General features: G+C 41.1%; 1 protein-coding gene across 1 annotated transcript in view; it reads left to right on the top strand.

Moving 5' to 3' along the window:
* LOC125008432 (fibroblast growth factor receptor-like 1) overlaps window positions 1-18,834 on the top strand; it is a 63,931-nt gene that overhangs the window by 26,553 nt on the left and 18,544 nt on the right. The window lies entirely within an intron of this gene.

An 18,834-nucleotide genomic window follows, 5' to 3' on the forward strand; every position in this document is an offset into this window, starting at 1 on the left:
GGCGTGATATTTCATAGGAGCTTGTTTTTTCATTTGATCAAACCAAATTTGTAGATTTTATTCCAGTTTTTAACTTGATTGCTGTTGCTGCTGCAGTCAGTCACAAGTGTACTTATTTTACATGTCACATTTTTACTGCGTAGGTTCACATTTGCTCTGTGGTTCTGAGAACGTCTTGTCCTCATTACACGTTTTCCGTCTTTGTTATTTTCAGGTCAACAGCTTGTGCTGTTCCTCATGTTTTTTGAGTTTTTCCTAAAGTGTTTTTTGTGTGTGTGTGCATCCTGGTGTGGATGGCTGCTGCCAGAAAGGAGTTATGGGGTGTGGTTTCCTGGTCTGGTCTAGGTGGGTGCTACATGTCTAAGTAACATCCACATGAATGAATGTCAATGTTATTTACTTCTCCTGTCAGTGGTTTTAATAATGTGGCTAATAATGGGGTTCTTAAATTGTAATCAAACTTGTGTATTTCTTCAGGCAGTGAAGCGCTTTGTGTGTGTCAGTGACCACATTTATTGCTCTGGTGTGTTCTTGTATAATTATAAATGAAGCTTTTATTAAAGGAGATGCTTGTGATTTTCTCTGTGATGTGTGTAAGACATTTAATCAGGGTGGAATATCACATCTGTGTACAAGTATTTAACTCCGTGTGTATGATATTGATTATTGCGATAATTTCGCAATCTGTGTCTGTGACCCCGCAGACTCTGACAACCTTGCTGCTCGTATAGCCACTTCCCTCAACTCGCATTCATGTAAACAAAATACCCGTAAGAAGGACAGTGTGTCAGTGCGAACTTACACATACAAGCCTTGTTCGTCTGAGTCTGTGTGCCGGAGTATCTCTGTACCCCACTGTGTGTGCGTGCATTATTCCATGTGTTTGTGCACATGCTGCTTGATTTGTGTGTATGAATGCGTGCTTATGTGTGTGTCAGATTTCAGTCAGTCGAGTGGATGCCAACAGGGAGATTAAGGCTGCACAGCGTTCCAGAGAATGTGACTAAAGCATTGCTCCCTGCCCAGCATCGGCACTTCAAAGATGGGCTTCAGTAAAATGCTCTGATACAGATATAACCAGCCAAAAATGACTGTGGTAAATGATGTTTGTCGTTTAATTTAAAATTAAATGACAGTGCCTAAGTTTAATAAGACTTCTAGTAGAGTTATATTTTTGTTGTTTTTTTGTGTCACAGATGCATCAGCATCTATAAAATGTGCTTGTTGCCTTGTTGCTCAAATTATATGAATTTAGATAAAATAACAAATTTTATCTTTGTCCCTCAGATGACATTTTCTTTCAAGTTTGCAAAGCAGTTACACAACAATGCTCTTTTAATCCCAGACAGTACAGTACATAACCTTTTATTCTCCAGAAATCATTATCGGTATGCGTTCAAAGCTGCATCGGTCTTGACCTGAACTTCAAAGACGAGCTGGCATACAGGGGGCAGGAGGGTGGGGGAGGTAACAGCTGCCACTGAGGTCATCCAGGCAAGCAGCTGCTGCACCCCTCCACACACAAGCACACACACACACACACACTGCACTATACTACACTCATTCACTGTCTCTTTCATTCACTTCACATATGCCCACACACATGTTTAAGAGACAATTGATTGGGTAATCCCACATGAACGGATCATGAGCTTGTCAGTTAGCCTCGTTGAGCAGTGAGAACATTTGGAATAAAACATAATGAATGTACAAAAGTACCATATAGTATCATATTAAACAATAATAAGTGAAGTTAACTCTCTCTCTCTCTTCGTGTGTATTTGATATAATTGTAGTTTTATACATCTGCTGAGTGCCACTAGTTAGATTTAGTTAAAGAGTATTTTCACAAAACTCCAAAGCGCTGTATGAGTGATGGGATTCTGAGCACCACAACACCATCTACAGAGACATTGGCATTAGACTGTCTTTTAAAATAATTAGTCCAAAAAATGAAAAATAGAAGTATTTAAAAGCTTCAGCTGGAGATTTTAAATTGCAAGCATGCAAGTTGACATGAATTGAATTAAGATTTTCCTCCAGAAACTCTCAAATCGAATCTGTTAAAAATATAGACGTAGAAGCAGATCAAATGCTGTGCAGGCTGGAATCCATAAAACTGTCATAATTGTAATAATTTGAAGATTACACAAATGGCACCCAGGGATTCTTTGCACTGCACCTGGTTAACCTTTAAATATGAGCCCTCCCTGTAATTCAAGCCAGGAATCGTGCCACAGCATCTCCTCAGAGAGGCGGTTAGCATGGGAAGCAGTGTTTTCATAGCTGGAACAATCTGCACTGGCAGTGTTCAAAGCAGTGAGGGGTGGGTGGATGGATGGATGGATGGATGGATGGATGGATGGGTGCTGTTGTCTCCGTCTAAGGTGGTTTGAGAACAGTTCCTTTTGGGCTGTACTTCTTCTGTCGGGGGTTCTTCCTTGCTTCCTCGCTTCCTTCTTGTCCTCTCTGCTTTCATCTCTTCTCCTGTGTGGTCCCTGCGGTAATTATTCTATGACTGCTCCGTTTCACAGTAATGAGCCCACACCTGCGTCTTATTGTCTTTCCCTCTCAGTTTCTTACATAAAGTATCTTTAACACCTTTTTCTTATTACCTTTCAACCTCGCTCCTAATTCCTCCTTCCCCGTTCGGCTGGCTCATGTCTCTCTGGCCATGTCTTAATTTATATCAATATTTTCGAAGGTCCCCATTTTTGTCCCAGTGTAATAGCATTTGATTGCCTTGAAGCGTCCACTGTGCTCGTGCCTGGTGCTCGGAAGTGATGGAGAGGCGTTTTGTCAAGGAGGGCTTTTGTTGGCGGGGGAAATTAGAAGATCCCTTGAAGTGTTTGTTCTTTTATTGTGTGTGGGTTGGCAAATGTTTGCCTTAGTAAATCCTGTGTGTGTGTACGTATATGTGCTTGTTTATCTGAGGGCTTGTGTATGTGTGCGTTGGTGTGAGAAGATTTATGGGACCACCGGTAAAGTCCTACAAACCTCAATGTCCTTTAAAAGCTGAAAATACCCAAAGAGCTCTCATTTCTTTATTCCCTTCCTTTTCTTGAGCTTTCTGTATTTTTCTCTTCTTACTCGCCCTCTGTGTGTCTCTGATGTTCATGGCGATTGCATGAAGGTTTTTCTCCTCCCAGAAGAGTGAATGATAGAAAATTTATTGTTCAAACCAGATGTGATGACAATGGGAGCATGTCTGGAGCGGAGCTGGGAAGTTGTGCGTAAGAGGGAAGGAAGTGGTTTGAATCTGTGTGTGTATGGGTGTTCGAACCCCAACCTGTGTGTGTGTGTGTGTGTGTGTATGTGTGCGTTGGTGTGTGTGTGTGCGTGTCTGCGGGTGCGTGTCTGTGTGTGTGTGTGCATGCTTGCAGCTGCTTTGAGTGCATGTGAACGTAAAAATGTGTGTGTGTGCATGCAGGTTCATTCATAAGTGACTGATGTGATGATTTGTGGTAATTTAAGAGCTCAACCACAGCAGCTGACATCTGGTCATAATTGGAGAACAAAGAGGAAAGAGAGGCAGAGAAAGATATCAAACCTAGACCAACTGTATGTTTGAATAAATGAGCTTGAATGTGATTAATGTTCATCACGCGGCACATGCGTAATGAATACTGAAGTAAGAAAAATGGAATCACAAGAGGAAACATGACAAATGGAAAAACTTGAAAGTTGATTGTTTTAGGAAAATGATTCAGTTTGTAGTTTTTCTTAATTTTCTGTGGTTTTATGCCAAGATCAGTCAACTAACAGCGCTGTACTCAACTAAAATCAATCATCATTTAATACACGCTGACATACTGACGTCACACAGTCCTGTTTGTAATGACAATTCAATTTGACGTTGCATGCAGACTAAATTGCTGCTTCTGGCTACTTTTCTTAGCCATACAGTTCTTTGAAAGCAAACCGCACTCCTCCATCCACGGTTTGTTCTGCATTGCATATGTGAGACTGCAGCTGTCTCCTGGTCAGAAGCTAACACATCAGCTCAGGTTGCAGACCACAACATCATCTCTCTCTGTCAGTCAGTTCCTCCGTGCCTCCATTTTCGTGTTCTCCGATTTCTGAGTTTTTAATTGAGATATCTGGTGCCTCATCTTGAGAGGATGTAGAGGTGGCCAAGGTTTGCAGTCTAATTGCCATGAGTCACACGCACAGAGACAGAAAGAGAAATGCATGAGTGTGCGTGATTACCCTGAATCTCAAATGACTCACTGTCTTTCACACACAGCCTTCACCCACCTACTTTCAAACGTACCATTTCTGCTCAGGTTACACGCAGCACTTTCTCTGTAATGGTAGAAAAATGCATGGACTGAACCTGGAGCTGCAGCTCCTCGGTTTAGAGGAACCTCTCAGTTGGGGTTGATTTTCGAGTTTGAGGCCTCTCAGGGGATATTTCTGGGGGCCGGTGGGTCTTGGTCATGACTTGCTAAACATGAAAAAGATGTTATTTCAAAATGGAGACCAGGAATCATGGAGTGATTTAAGCCTCCTCATCTTGACCTGCACAACTGCCTTTACAAGCCTCGAATCAGATTCCACTTGTTTTCTTTGACTTTCATCTAATGTCTCCCTTTGTTTCTCTTAAGCAAGTTTAATAATAATAATGAAAAAACGCACCAGTCAAAAAAGAAGGAAGTGAGTTTCTTGAAAGCCTTTAGAGAGGCAGCATCTGTCCTAGTGTTGATTTTCCTGATGAGGAAATCGTGACTCTTCACAATTTGGCAAAACAGTCAACAGTTGCAGGAAGGGTTTAGAGAGTGAGTATATATGCGGTCTGTTTTCACCATCAGAGTCCTTTAATCTCCTTCAGATTTGTTCCGTTCTCCTCGGTCCTGCCGTTGTAACAACATGCCGCCCTTACACCGAGGTAGACAAAGCTGCTTCTCCGGAAATCAGGGTGGCACTCCTGAGAACAGGGATGTAAACATACTGGGGTGTGTGTGTGTGTGTGTGTGTGTGTGTGTGTGTGTGTGTGTGTGTGGTGCGCATGTGAAAGAACACGGAGAGGATTGTGAAGTTACACATGGGGTTGAAAGAATGGAGTCAAGTTTCAAAAGCTGTTTTCCACCTTGTTGTTGCACGCTGGAGATAATCAAAATGATGCACGAGAAGATATTTACTGTATCTGTTTGCAGATACATGTCAACAAGATGGAACTGGAAAATATCCGTTCACTCACATGCACACCTCACTGACAGATGTGAGCAAAATACAGATGCACTTACGTCGGCACAATCGCACACTCATCAGGGGCCCTGGCCTCCATTTCATGGCTGTCTGTCCCACATCCTCTCGTTCCGCTTCGTTTCACTTCCAGCAAAGAGACGGAAAGAAGATGGACAGGACGGAGAGACAGCACAAAAAAGAAAAGAACAAGGCTCCTGTTTTTTTCTGGCTTCAGCTTAGAGATATCAACAAGTCTGGAGGAGGAAACAAAAGACGAACAATGGAAGTCTATTTTAAATCCGTGTCCTAACAGGTAGAGATGTCATCGAAAGCACCGTCGGGATGAAGAGACTTATATCTGCTGTAGCTATGGAAACTTAATTAAAATAACAAAAACGCTATCTTTTACCAGACACTGGGGTGGTCTGTGGCAAATGTAATACAATAGTACCACAACTATAATAAGGACATCAATGAGTTTGTCTAGAAGGTAAATGCATTCATTGTCTCAATGAAACTACTTCTCACTTATTACATACTGTCACTTTCTCAGCTTTGTCCCTCTTTGTTCTTTTCAGCTGAACTCACCTTTTTCTCTTCATCTCCTTCAACCCTTTCATTGTTGTGTTCCTTCTGCATTGCCAGTCCGAAGGACACGTCTTTTCTCTCAAGCACCATTCACCTTCTCGTTTTTCCCCCCTCCTGTTTGCCTTCATGCTCCATTTACATCTGTGTATGTGCATGTGTATGTGTGTGAGTGCGTATGGCTTATTTTCTACTGATTGCATGCCAAGTCAAACTCTCATAGACCCCTAATGGGTCTTAAATACCCTCTGCTAGCTTTGACTTCAATTCTCCGTACTGGGTGCCATCTGTCAGTCAACGAGACTTTTTCCCGAGGCCCAAGTAGTGACTCATTTTGAAGAGGAAATCCACCCCAAAACAGAAGTGAGGCATGCGTTTTGTACGATTACTGAGAGTTTAATTGGTATTGACTTTCACTGAAGCTTGAAATCTCTTGCATCACATTCCTTCTATGAAAACCCCCCACTCCTTTCACTGTCGCGTCACAGTGAAAATCGAAGAGGGAAAATTGACATCTGCTTTTAATTTGGCCCACTAATATAATATTTAATATTAACAATATTTTAAAAGATCATCAGTAAGCTAAAAAAAATACAAATAAAATCCCGTTTAGCGAAATGTCAGCTAAAAGCACTTAGGTGTAATTTGCAAAATGTAGAAAATGTTCCCAACTGCAGTTGTTCAGTGAATTCAGTAATTCCCATAGAATTAAAGTATTATTCCTATATTCTTATATATTAATTTCATCACATACCACTACACAGACTATCGTTATGTCTTTCTTTTCCATCCTTTCTGAATTCTTTTTCAGGGTGGACTATGTGTTTTAACTTGCTTTTTTAACATTTTCCTGCTGTTAACAAAAATCCTACAGAAAACGTGTTTTCAAAGGTTTCCAAAGCAACTTTCCCACAGCTAGAATGAGGTGTAACTTTACTTCTCTGTGTGTTTTGGCATAGCTGCATCCTTTGAGTGTACAATAAGTTAAAAAAAAAAAAAAAAAATGTACAGGTGCCTTATTACTCATATCACAAAGTGCACCGTGTCCTTCATTATGTGTGTGAGCAAAACTATGTGAAACCGAATATTAGAGGATGTGGCACTGCTTTAAAGTATCAGAGTTTGTTTAACGCAATTAAGGCCAACCTTCTCAGTGTTTGTCCAAGAGTAACAAAAGAAGGGAGAAAGGGGGAGACAGAAGCTGGAGGAGAAAATAAGCGAGAGTTCTTGGTGATAATGGATGAACGTGTGCAAACAAGAACTCAGAAAACAACTGCAGAGTTAGTAAGAGAACTACGACAATTGACAATTCCTGTCAGTTACAGCAATTACTGTGTGACAAAACGTAGGGAAGATCTTAACAACTGTCTTTGTTCAAAGGTTGTCCCTGACTGATGGGATATCAGGAAATGCACAGAAATGACTCAAAAAATCTACATATCTTTGACTGATTGGTAATGTTGTTTACTTATCACTTGATCGTACCAGCAGATTTGCACCAGTACGCCAGCAAAATTCCCATCCTAGTCATCAGAGGCCACAGTCACGTTTAGCAACATGAAAAACAAAAGAAAGAAATAGCAAATCGAAATACAAACAGCTAAATAATAAGGAGTAACAGAGTGTCTGAGTTGGTAATCAAGGTAATCAAGCAGGGAGCGCTGAGAAACATGTGAAAGACTTTGACGAATCCTCTTGAGGGGACACTCACTGTTACTCGAGTGGACACTTATGGGTGATGTGTACTGCGCCCCCTCCTCACTTAACAACCACCCAGCAGCACTCCAAAACCCACAACTGAAAAGAAACAAGGTGCTTCAGCATCATTCTCTGCATAGTTCCCGCTCCTTTCACATGCAACAACAACGACTCCACATTTTCAAGGCAGTGGGGTTAAGTTCTCCAAAACTTAATCAATGCAAATATTCACTTCCTCACACACACTGCAAAAATGACTGGAAGGAGGAAGAGGTGGAGAGGGGAGGGAACGGGCAGGCAGGAAGAAAAGGCACGGAGCATGACAGATGGAAAACAGAATTAAATCCATCATCGTGATTAACCTGATTCCAATTTTTACTGCAATGACTGTTCTCAGTTGCAGCAACATTATAAACACAAAGTGGTCAGCTCTCCTCTCAGACAATGTCAACAAATTAGAACAGGGCAACATTAATGTGGGGAAATGATGGTTTAAAAAGAAAGTTGTTAAATAGTTTGGAGTTGTTTTATTGTGAAGGTGTTTAATCAACATGTTAAGTGCTTATATTTCCTTCCTTCTGTTTGCTCATGCAAAATGACACGCCATTAATAGAGATTAAAAGTGAATGATATTTAATCATGATTAATCGAAATTAATCCACAGCCACCCTGTGACTAATCTGACAGCATTAACTAATAAATAAAATATATATGAATACTAAAAGAACAAGAAATATTGGATGAAAGGAGAACAGAACGTGAAAGGGTGAGTGCGGGTATTCCTGCCTGATCAGAGGTGTTAGCAGGGGTGCTGTGTACTTCTGAATAGACAGCTTAGTGGCCATTATACGGTCTGGAGGATTAGGCCTGTTCACTATTGTTGCCCTCAGGAGGTAGCAGCACACACACACGCACACCTGTAGATACACACACATTTTCTTACACTTTTTCTTATTTTATTTTTTAGCTTACTTTATTGTGCCATTTGGAGACGGACTCCGATGGATCCACTGATAACTTAAACACCAAAAACACACTTTAAAATGCAATACCTCAGCCCCCCCACCCCCCATCTTGTAACGCCATAATAAGCAGTCTATTGACAGACCGACTGAGTCGTTTCTCATTAGGGCTGGGGATTTTGTCGCTGGCCCTGCAGGCTCCATTGTCCAAATCAGAGCGAGTTATTAGGCCTTCCCTCCATAACAACCCCCCTGCTGAATAGACCTGAGAAAAGTGGAGAGCCCACGAAGGGCAGAACAGGGTCTGGCAATTAGCAAAGACATGTTTGAAGAGAAGAGGGAGGGGAAAGAATGAAACTATCAGGGAGAAAGAGAGAGCAGACCTGCGCTACAAAAAGCTTCCTTTTGAAGTTTTAGAAACTTTTGTCTGCTGTCTGCTGCCTCACTCTTGTGCCGTCATCAAAGCCAAAGACTGGTTCTTCAGCTCACAGCCCCCCTCCTTCTCCTCGTACTCCTCCTCCCTCACCCTCCTTTCTTTTCTCCTCTGTACTTCTCTCGTTCGTTACTCTTCTCCCCGAGAATGCATTTGTGTCAGCGCTGAAAAGGCCTGTATCTTCTGCAGCTGCTTTGATGTCTTAATGACAATGTGAAGAGCGAATTATGCTCAGAGATTCCCTCCTTCATTCTCCCGTTGTCGCTCCTCAGATTCCTGCAGTTACATCTGCCGTTTTAAATCTCACCTCGCTGACAGCAAGCACGCAGGATGCAATGGCAAAAAAAAAACAAAACTCTTTTAACGGGATGATAAAAACAGGAAAAAGCAGACATGGAAAAACTTGTTCTGCTTATCAAAGGTTTATCACCCGTTCAGCTATGTATCCAAAAGCCAGTGTTTTATCTGGATTTGATAAAACTCTATTCAGAGTTTTCTTGTTATGCGATTTTAGAAGGTAGGTAGACTAAACAGCTTTTAAAGCTGCCACCGTGCTCAATCTCAGCTCCAGGAAGTTTGATAAACTGCTTTTATCGCTTGTATTTTTTTTAACATATCTGAGGTTAAATAAGCAAGCAAAAAATGATTAGAGAAAATGGCTGCAGGCAGAAATGTATTAAATTATATGAAATTTGAAACGGACAATGTCCCTGTTAAACAAGAAATGAGCTCCAGCACACTGGTTTTGTTGTGAGCCATCAGGTGCGTGTGTCTGCATGTACTCACTTGCATAATGTTGTGGCATTCCACCGCGTTATGTTTCACATAAATGCATGCACAATATGTTTTCACTGTGTTCTCTGGATAAGGTGTGTGTGCGTGTGCAGTTCTTCCCCTGTGGTTCTTAGGCAAACACAGCGATGGTTCTGCGGCGCCTCCGCTATCAGCCTGTAGTTTGATCAGTGTGACAGCAGACTGCAAACTGATACGCTCCCAAAAAAATGCACCGTGTGGCGACAGCCATAATCTCTCCTCTGCAGTCCTCTGACACTATTTTGCATTTTCAAGCGTGTGAGATATTTAGAGATTCGGTGTCTAAATGTCAAGCTCATGCCTTTGTGGTTCATTACATATCTAGAACACTGAATTTGATGCCGTTTTTAATTCCTTCATCTATGCTTTCAGCCATTGCTAACATCCAAATTTCTTACAATGCAAGCATTGCTTTGATGGATATTTGGAGTTTTTCATGCCAACATTCATCTGATTTAAGCTGCTGTGACATTTATTGGCCTAAAACAGCGTTGACTAAAAACAAGGGGAAACAGAAGTAAGAAATGAAGAGAGGAGGAGGTGTTCCTACTGTCAAATGTAGTTTTAGATGACAAGAATAAGCCACAATCTTAAGCCCATCACACCATTTTTACTCTGCTGGTTTACTGCAGCTCTGAGACTCTGGAGATGCGCTCTACTGGATAAAACGCCTACAATTATCTTCTGTTGTGTTCCCTGGGACAACGGTGAATTACATAGGTGAGCAAGCTGCAAGAGATCATACCACTGAGTGCATATAAAAAAAGTTGCATTATTATTAATCCGCAAACAGCTCAGAGTTACACGAACGAGCGTTGAACAAAGAAGTCGTTTGGTGTGAGTCATGTTGAAACTCAGCCCAGCGGCGCATCATGATGAGCGGGTTAGTTTTACATTGTTGTAAATAGTTGTTCATCAAAGGCGGCCTGTCAGCATGTAGCCTCGCAGCAGAGCGTGCCAGTATCTTTGAAGTTCGACAAGACAACTGCATTTTCTCAGCGCACACACACATTTAGACAGGTACGCAAAGGCACACACTGGCCGCGCTTAACGAGCGCACATGCAGATCTATGCAGACACAGTCATACATGCAAGTATGCGCGATGCAAACCATCCCGTTCACATGCTCATGACGCACTCACTCGGTCAGTATTTGCCTTGGAGTGCGACAGATTTTAAGGCCTCTCAGTGGAGTTTAGCACTCATCACTGAGCATAGCAGCAGTAGGTGCATGTTAGGAACAAATAATTCCTAGTGTTAATGATATGACAAGATAGTGTTAGTAGGTGTCAAGTCAGCTGTCAAATATAGAATAACTAATGTTATGTTTGTATGTTAATATTTGCAAAATCATGAGGAGGTGAGATTTAAGAGAAAGCTAGAGCAGTCTCCACAACAGCTGTGATATTGTCCGTGGGCTGTTGAGTAAATGAATCGGGCAACGTAAGATGAGAAAGAGGTTAAATAGGTACATAACTAGCACTAATGAGTAGATATTTAACTGGAGTATAATTCGATACAGGGTAGAGCAGGGTGGGCGAGCGAGAGAATGATTGAGAGTTCAAAGTGCTGAACCGAGGCCGATGGTGTGTGTTTCAAAGGCGGCACGTGGCCATGGATGTGAGAGATTTGTTAATTCAGCATTCAAAGCGCTGCCTTGATGTTTACTAGAGTTACACAGGCAGCAGCTGGACGGACAAATGCACACAAGACGCGAAAGATAGCACACGTCACATTCAGGCAGACGAACACATAAATGTAGGCAGACGCTGTAATTGACTAACACGTACATGTTGTGTACACATCATGCATGCTCTTAAAGCCGCAGATCCACTGACACGTATTTTATGCACACAGACATGTCTGACGGAAAGAAGAGGCTAAAAATATGTGAGATGTATTCTCTCACAGCTTTAACAATAAGACATAAGGGTCTTACATTAGTACTTTTTTCAGCATCCATCGTCCTGCATGAATTTACTGTCATGTTTCTCCCCCCTGCTGAACAGCAGGCTGTCACAGGCCAGAGAAGCAGTACTTTATCAGTGGGTACAGCATCTATTTTTGGGAGATGACAGTGTTTTTTATGAGCCAGGGTGATTTGAGGTTGGAGCAAATTACTAAATATATCCTGACATCTTCTGAATCCTATCAGATCATATCTCTCAGTGCCCATTCAATATACTGGTCTACAGTGTGCACTGGTTCCTAAGCATTTTGGTTTGTAATCTCTGAAAACAAAGCAACAACTACCTTTAACCTTTTGTAACGAGCATACAGTAAATCAGTAAATTATTATTTTAGTATTGATTAGTTTAGTTTTAATGAGGACTGAAATCAGTGGCCACAATAATCAAGAAGCCCCAGATGGCAGGTGTGTGTGAGGCACATCTGGTAGACGGGAAGGCAACCTAATGAAGGTTTTTAGACACTGTTCCTGATGATAAAGGTAGACCGTTTAGTACTGCTACTTTCCTTAGCTCTGTTTCAAGGTGAAATCCTCTTTTAAAGTAATTTCTTTTTGAGTCGTTAAGAGATTTGCACTTTCTTTTGGTCCCACAAGACAAAGTGAGGCTCATCTTAGACGTGTGTCGCTAAACGTCGAATGTGACCCCATGACCTGTCGTACGTATGAAGTGCGCTGTGCTCTGTTTCCACTTCTGTGATCTCAGAGCCCTCCCTGCGAGCAGCGGACATGAAGTAATTCAGTAATTCCACTGAATCATTTCTGACCTTGCCTGGATCGCCTCCCTCACTGCAGAGGCTTTAGGCTGCAGCTGTACGTTTGCCAGATTCCTGCGCAGCCTCCATATCGTCTCCATTTTAGGCTAATCTGAGCCTGTGTTCAGTGCTTGACCCTGCTGCTCCATCAGTGAAGTGTGAACAGTGATGTAAAACAGCCACGTGAATTAGCACACACACTGCATGCAAAGATTTATACAGTGTCTGACTCACACACACGTGTGGATGTAAAAGACAAAGACTACTTTTATACAGAGGTTTCAACTTAATGAACTTAACCAGATGCTTTTGTTTCACAAACACACGCGGAAAAGTGAAAACCTGATACCTAACTGTATGTTTTCAGAACGTATGAACCTCATTGCTGTGTGATGTTTATGAGTGAGTGTGTGGAACCACTTGTGCCTCGTGCCTGTATGTTATTTCATCGCACTGTTGATATTTTACTCTCTGACACAGTCCATGTTCAGCGTTGGAGGAGCCTAAGTTGCTTCGTGTGTTTCCCCACTCTTGGTTTTCTGTGCATTTCTTTTTTTTTTTTATTTTTTTTTATTTTACGTCATAACCAAACGCAGGCCTCTGTGTTAACCTAAACCTAACTGCCAAGGCTAAATGGCCCATGCCCGGCCTCAGCGTCTGAAAATATACCAGAGCTGAATCTTCGAGTGATTCTGCTGGGAAATGGATCTGGACTTATTAACGCCTCATAAAAACGTGGCATGTTAATCACATATTGTGTATTTGGATAATATCAGATGGAGATTGACTGAGGCAGGATTGGTGCTTTGTCAGCTGGAAGCGACATACTTGAACTTGCAAAAAAGACTGACTGGAAAACTTACAGTAATGTGACTCTTTATTAATTCTCAATGGAAAAATCTCATTTATTTTCCCTCCATCCAGCAGATGGGGTAAAGCTAGGACAGCAGATGTTTAGTTTGTTAGCCACCTTCTATCTCATAATTAAAAGCTGTAATGAATTAGAGGACAAAATGTAAAAACAAATACATGTATATATTGCCATCTGAATCATTTCCACAATGTACAATGTACGGTACTAACCATGGCACAGACCTTCCACCTCACGCTCTAGAGTTTGAGTGTAAAGTAGCCTGAGAACATTTCTACTCTACCTTGGCAACAGAAAACAATTTGGAGAAACAACACTGTGGTTAAATCAACAAGATTACAGGTAGTTTTGAGTTGGTGCATACCAGTAAAACATTTTCCCTTAGGTAAACTGACAGACACCAAGTTGACGACATCCTTCACAGCCGGCTGGAACTGAATTAGGTAACATAATATCAGACTCAATAATGAGATGGAAGTTTAGTCTGATTATCACATGAGGCTGTGATCTCCATATCCTTGTATTTTTTTACGCACTGTGGTAAGAGAACTTTAAGGTAACGTTCCTGTTTTATTTCTTCTGGCACACTGAGGATTGGAGCGCCAGCTGAAAGGTTAGAAACTTAATAAGAATTCATTTAGAAAACAACATTGTTGGAGTGAGCACAGAGAGAACAATACATAAATGCAGCCATTTAGGAGATCTATAAAAGTTTTAGTCTGATGGGTGGCAGATTTTTACTTTCTCGAACAGAATTTTATTGGTGATTGGTTTTGGTTTGAGCCAAGCCCCTGCTCTCTGGCTTAAATTAGTTACCTGGAAGCATCAGTTTATTGAGACATTTTTCAGATCAACTGGGAACCTTGAAGCTTTTCTGTTCTTTTTCTATTATTAAACACTCATGCTACTGCGTAACTTTCATCCCAAACCAGTGGTACTCTGAAGAGAAAACTTTACAGTTACACTGCTGATGCGTGCAGCACAAGAACACCAGATGTTTTGCACTGTGATCATATGAAAATGAGCTACTTTGGGATAAAACCTTGTGCAGATGAACTGAGAAGGACATCATGTGCATGTAATTTGTGGTTTCCTAATCGAACGCAGAAGCGCTTGCCTGCTCTCCTTATGATAAAACACAGAGACATCCTTGGCTACACAAACAGAACATGGACAAATTACAATGTTCAAGATATGAATAAGACAGAGACATTTTACCTGCTTGAGTTGATTAGATGCATGATCTGGTGGACTTTAAAGTGACAGTAGGAAGCTTCGAGTGCTCTGTGGGCGCAAACTAATGGAAAGACATTGAAGTATTTTTAAGAAGAAAGCAAAATTTTAATGTAAATGTGAGATCAGCGATGTAATTTGTTGCAGTGGAAAAATCTGCAGTTTCTTATTTGCACACATGAACATATAGTTTCATTTCTGGTGACCATTGTATATATTCCAGGGACTCCTGATTAAGACGTCCAATCTTTCTCTCTCTGCCAAATAAATCAGAGGATTTTTGCATGTTTAGACTTAAAGCATCTTGTGGTGTGTTCCTGGTTTTATTAAGTGACTGACAGGTGGACATACAGACTCGGACACGCTGCTGCCTGGTTGTGAGACTCTGCAAAGCCTGAGACTGAAACCAACCTGACATAGACCAGACACACACACAGTGGAAAACAGACCCTCTGCCTCTTTAAAGTATGACGCTCCAGAATATTTTTTCTATGAATGTGTGTGCGTAGAAACAACAGGTTGCCTTTATTCATGACCATACAGTCACCCTCCTCCCTTATGCATTGGCTAATACATCACACACACACGCACAAAGGTATACACTCACGCAGGTGGCTGTAATTAGTGTGTAGAGCCCATTCATGGCACAAGATCAAACTGTGGGCCGCTCGGCTCCAGGAAATACACAGCTCTGCTTAGATTTAGACCCACACACACACGTGCACTCATTCAAACACGCATGCGCCTTTACTCTTTATTTCTCTTTCTCTGTTTCCGGCCTGATGCTGCTGTAGAAAAGGTTTCTCTATAAGCTGTTTTTGTTTAGTCTGCAAGTGAAACGGAGCTCTGTTTGACTTGTTGCTGAAACTTATGCATTTGCACACTCAGTGTTTACTTCTGCAGGGAGAGAATGCAGACAGAGAAGGTGGAGAGATTATGCGTTGAGATACAGCTGAAATGTTCAACATCTCCAGTCAGCCTTAAGTATACACACAGTTGGTTTTTGCTGCAGCAGTAAGCAGAACTTCCACAATCGGACCAGCTGGGCACAAGGTTAGAAAAGCAGGAATAAAGGTGCTTTGTGTGGTCAGCTTTTCTTATTGATGACCAGACGGGTTTCTCAGTATGTCCTTCCTAACCTTTCCAACTTCGTTACAGATTCAGACAAGACTGGGGCCGTGACTGAAAAATGAAGTAGCCCTCACATTGTTTAATTTGACGGTTTTTATTTTAGCCTCCAGAAGACCTTGGTCGCCCATCACTCGGTAGAATCTCTTTCGTCGTACTTTGTTGCTGCACCCTTTATTAGATTTTTTTTTTTAAAACTTTGACTATTTATGTTTTAATTTTTGATCGATATTGCCATGAAGCGATATATCCTATAATGCTTTGTAGCTGACAGCTGGTTGCTAGTGGATGATCCCATCCCAAATGTTTCCAAGTAAAACAAGCAGAACCTAAAAATTTTACACAGCTGACACACATTTTGTTCAAAATAATAAACTCGCTGTAAAAGCCTCATATCATTTCAACAATCAATATTATCCAGGTCATAACGGTCCGTTTGTATCGCTAAGGGTCCAAACTGTACATTTCAGTTGGATTTCCAATCTAAAAACTACTTTTAGTTCCATAAAAATCCATGAAGAGCTGTTTCAACGTCTTGGACAAAGAAGGAGATATCAAAAATTACACTTCTTTTTTACCGTTGTTTAATTTTTAAATCACCGCTGAAGTCTGCCCTTTTGACCGATAAGTCTTTGAACGAATTAGGAGCAAGTATGAGACATCACCAGCCTTCAGAAGCCAATGAGAGTCATCACTAGAAAGAAGCCCCTTCCCCTTTCTTTCATCCACAGGATGAGCCAATTGCAGCCAACTTAGCGGATGATTGGCGTTTCATGTAGCCAATGAGCTGCTCTAAATAATGTTATGCCACTTCCCCAGTATAGTGTAGTTCACTGGCAGTCCGGCCCCTGCGTAAAGGACTGGGTCGTCTGTACAGAATTTCAAATGAGAAGCAATGCAAAAAATGTGATTGTATTTCACTAACTCTCTATCAGTTACTATAATAATCATAAGATATAATTCCTCTGAGTGTCACCTTTTGGTGAAGCCCAAGATTATGATTTTATGTTGAAGCATTTAAAAGTTATGGCCTTTTTATTCAAACCGTTTGGAAGCGCCTTGTTATGTGCTTAGAAAAAAGGGTACAATAAACTCAGTTTCAGTCATTTTTATATGCAATTTGAACTGGAAGTAGGTAAGACTTTATTCTCTGATAATCTTGTGTTATCCAGATGACCTCTGTCCTCAGTTTCCTCTGAAGTCATCAGATAGCAAAAAAAAAAAAAAAATCAGGCAAACCCAAAAAAAAATATTTTTAACTGTGTGTCAACTTTGATTTCTCAAGAACAATACCACTTCGAGTGATTCTGACTTTTGTGATGGAAACTTCAGCTTCAACTTTCAAAATAGACCAAGACCCTACATGAGCTCCAAACTGTTCATGAACAGCATTCGGTTTACTTTGGGTATGTCCTAAATAGGCGTTTTTCTGAAAAAAGAGCATTCAATTAAGGACTCTGCAGCTCCCACTTGATTCATGTGTTGCTCAGTCCAGTCAGCATGTTGAAGTTGGTGGATGGACAGACAAATCAGTACCTTGTTATCGGTACTAACACACTTTGCATCAACTGGAAGAATTTCATAACATTGTGCGTATATCCCTTTATCCAGTTGTATCACACATAGTAATAGCTGTCTAGGATCTTCCATTCATTCAGACAAGTTTTGATGCAAAGCTGCAGGGGATTGGACTTGAAGGTTCAGTTCAGTTGCAAGTTGTGTGTTGCATATTCCATTCCTCTAAATAGTTAAATACATCATATGAAGGGATGAGGAAAGTCATTTTGAAAAAAAAAAAGTAGATGCTCTTAGATTACATCCACCTTTAACAAGCATATACTGTACTCCACAACAACAACAAAATATCCACAAAAAAATGGACTATCTGATCCTCTTTAAACTTGCCTTCACTCCAGCACTCTTGTCAGCAAGGAACACTGGGTAATCAACCACATATCCAGATCACTATATGAAATTGCTGCATTTGTGTGTGATCTGCTCACACACCTAGGTTTGCACCAAATAAGCCAGAAAGCTGGAAGCAATTCGCAGCCTAACGTTGACGTGTGTTCCTCATATTTCAGAGAGCCCGAGCCCAGAATGGCACATCGTGTAATCACATTTGTAAATAGCATCGTAAAGTTGCACTCGTAAAAAACTTGTTGTTGGCTTGGCATGGTCCAGAAGGGGGCCAAGGGAAAACAGGCGAGAGCGGGTACTTGGGAGAGAGAATGCTGTCAGGTGTCGGTGTGTGTATGTGTGCGTCTGCATGAGTATGATGATGAGGTGTAATAAGATCAAATGTTCCAGAAACATTTCAGATGTTTATCTGGATTTTAACCAAGAAATTGGTTCTTTGTGTGTGTGTGTGTGTGTGTGTGTGTGTGTGTGTGTGTGTGTGTGTGTGTGTGTGTGTGTGTGTGTGTGTGTGATTTAGTTATTTAATGAATGTTGGAAAACATCATCACCTCAGGCACACGTTTCCAGTGTGATCACTGGCCACTAAATACTGTGAGTTTACACACATACAGGCAGTTAATCTGTCAGGTTAGCTTGTGTTGTCGTTCATGGAGACCAGCCGTTAACTGCAGCATAAGATCGTCTGTTCTGCGGTTACAGTTAATAAATCTCTCTCTCTCTCTGCGCTGTTGCCTTTTTCTCCCCAACTGTCTTTTTCATCTCACTCCTGCTGCCTCTTGACCTCTTCTAAAAGTCAGTCAGATCCTGTCTTGTTCACTCTCTTTCTTCGTCGCAGCCCCGTTCAGTGTCTCTCTCTCATGCTGTTAATGGAGGACTATGTAGCAGCACAACATATAATGATTTCCATAAGGCTACACGGGCTCTCCACAGGCAAAAGTCTAAATCACAGTGACGCAGGTATGTGTGTGTGTAGGACCCGTGTGCACCAACACACTACCTACTGTTTTCTCTTTATTTTGCGTAAGACGTATGATGGAACAAAAAATATGATATGTAGTTTGAAATTATTAAATGATGTTTTGATAAATCATCAATAGGGAAGAAGTGACAAATCAGATCAAATCTCTTTCTTTAGCAATAGCACATCAAGTTAGAACTTAGCAGAGGGTTTTGTCACTTTACTTTGCCAAAATCGAATTAAACAGCTCAACAAAAAACATTATCATCAAGCTCAATATCTGACCATGAATATAAGATTTAAGATTTAAAGATTTAAAAAACAA

This window comes from Mugil cephalus, chromosome 5, assembly GCF_022458985.1.
Source record: "Mugil cephalus isolate CIBA_MC_2020 chromosome 5, CIBA_Mcephalus_1.1, whole genome shotgun sequence".
Taxonomy (NCBI): Eukaryota; Metazoa; Chordata; class Actinopteri; order Mugiliformes; family Mugilidae; genus Mugil; species Mugil cephalus.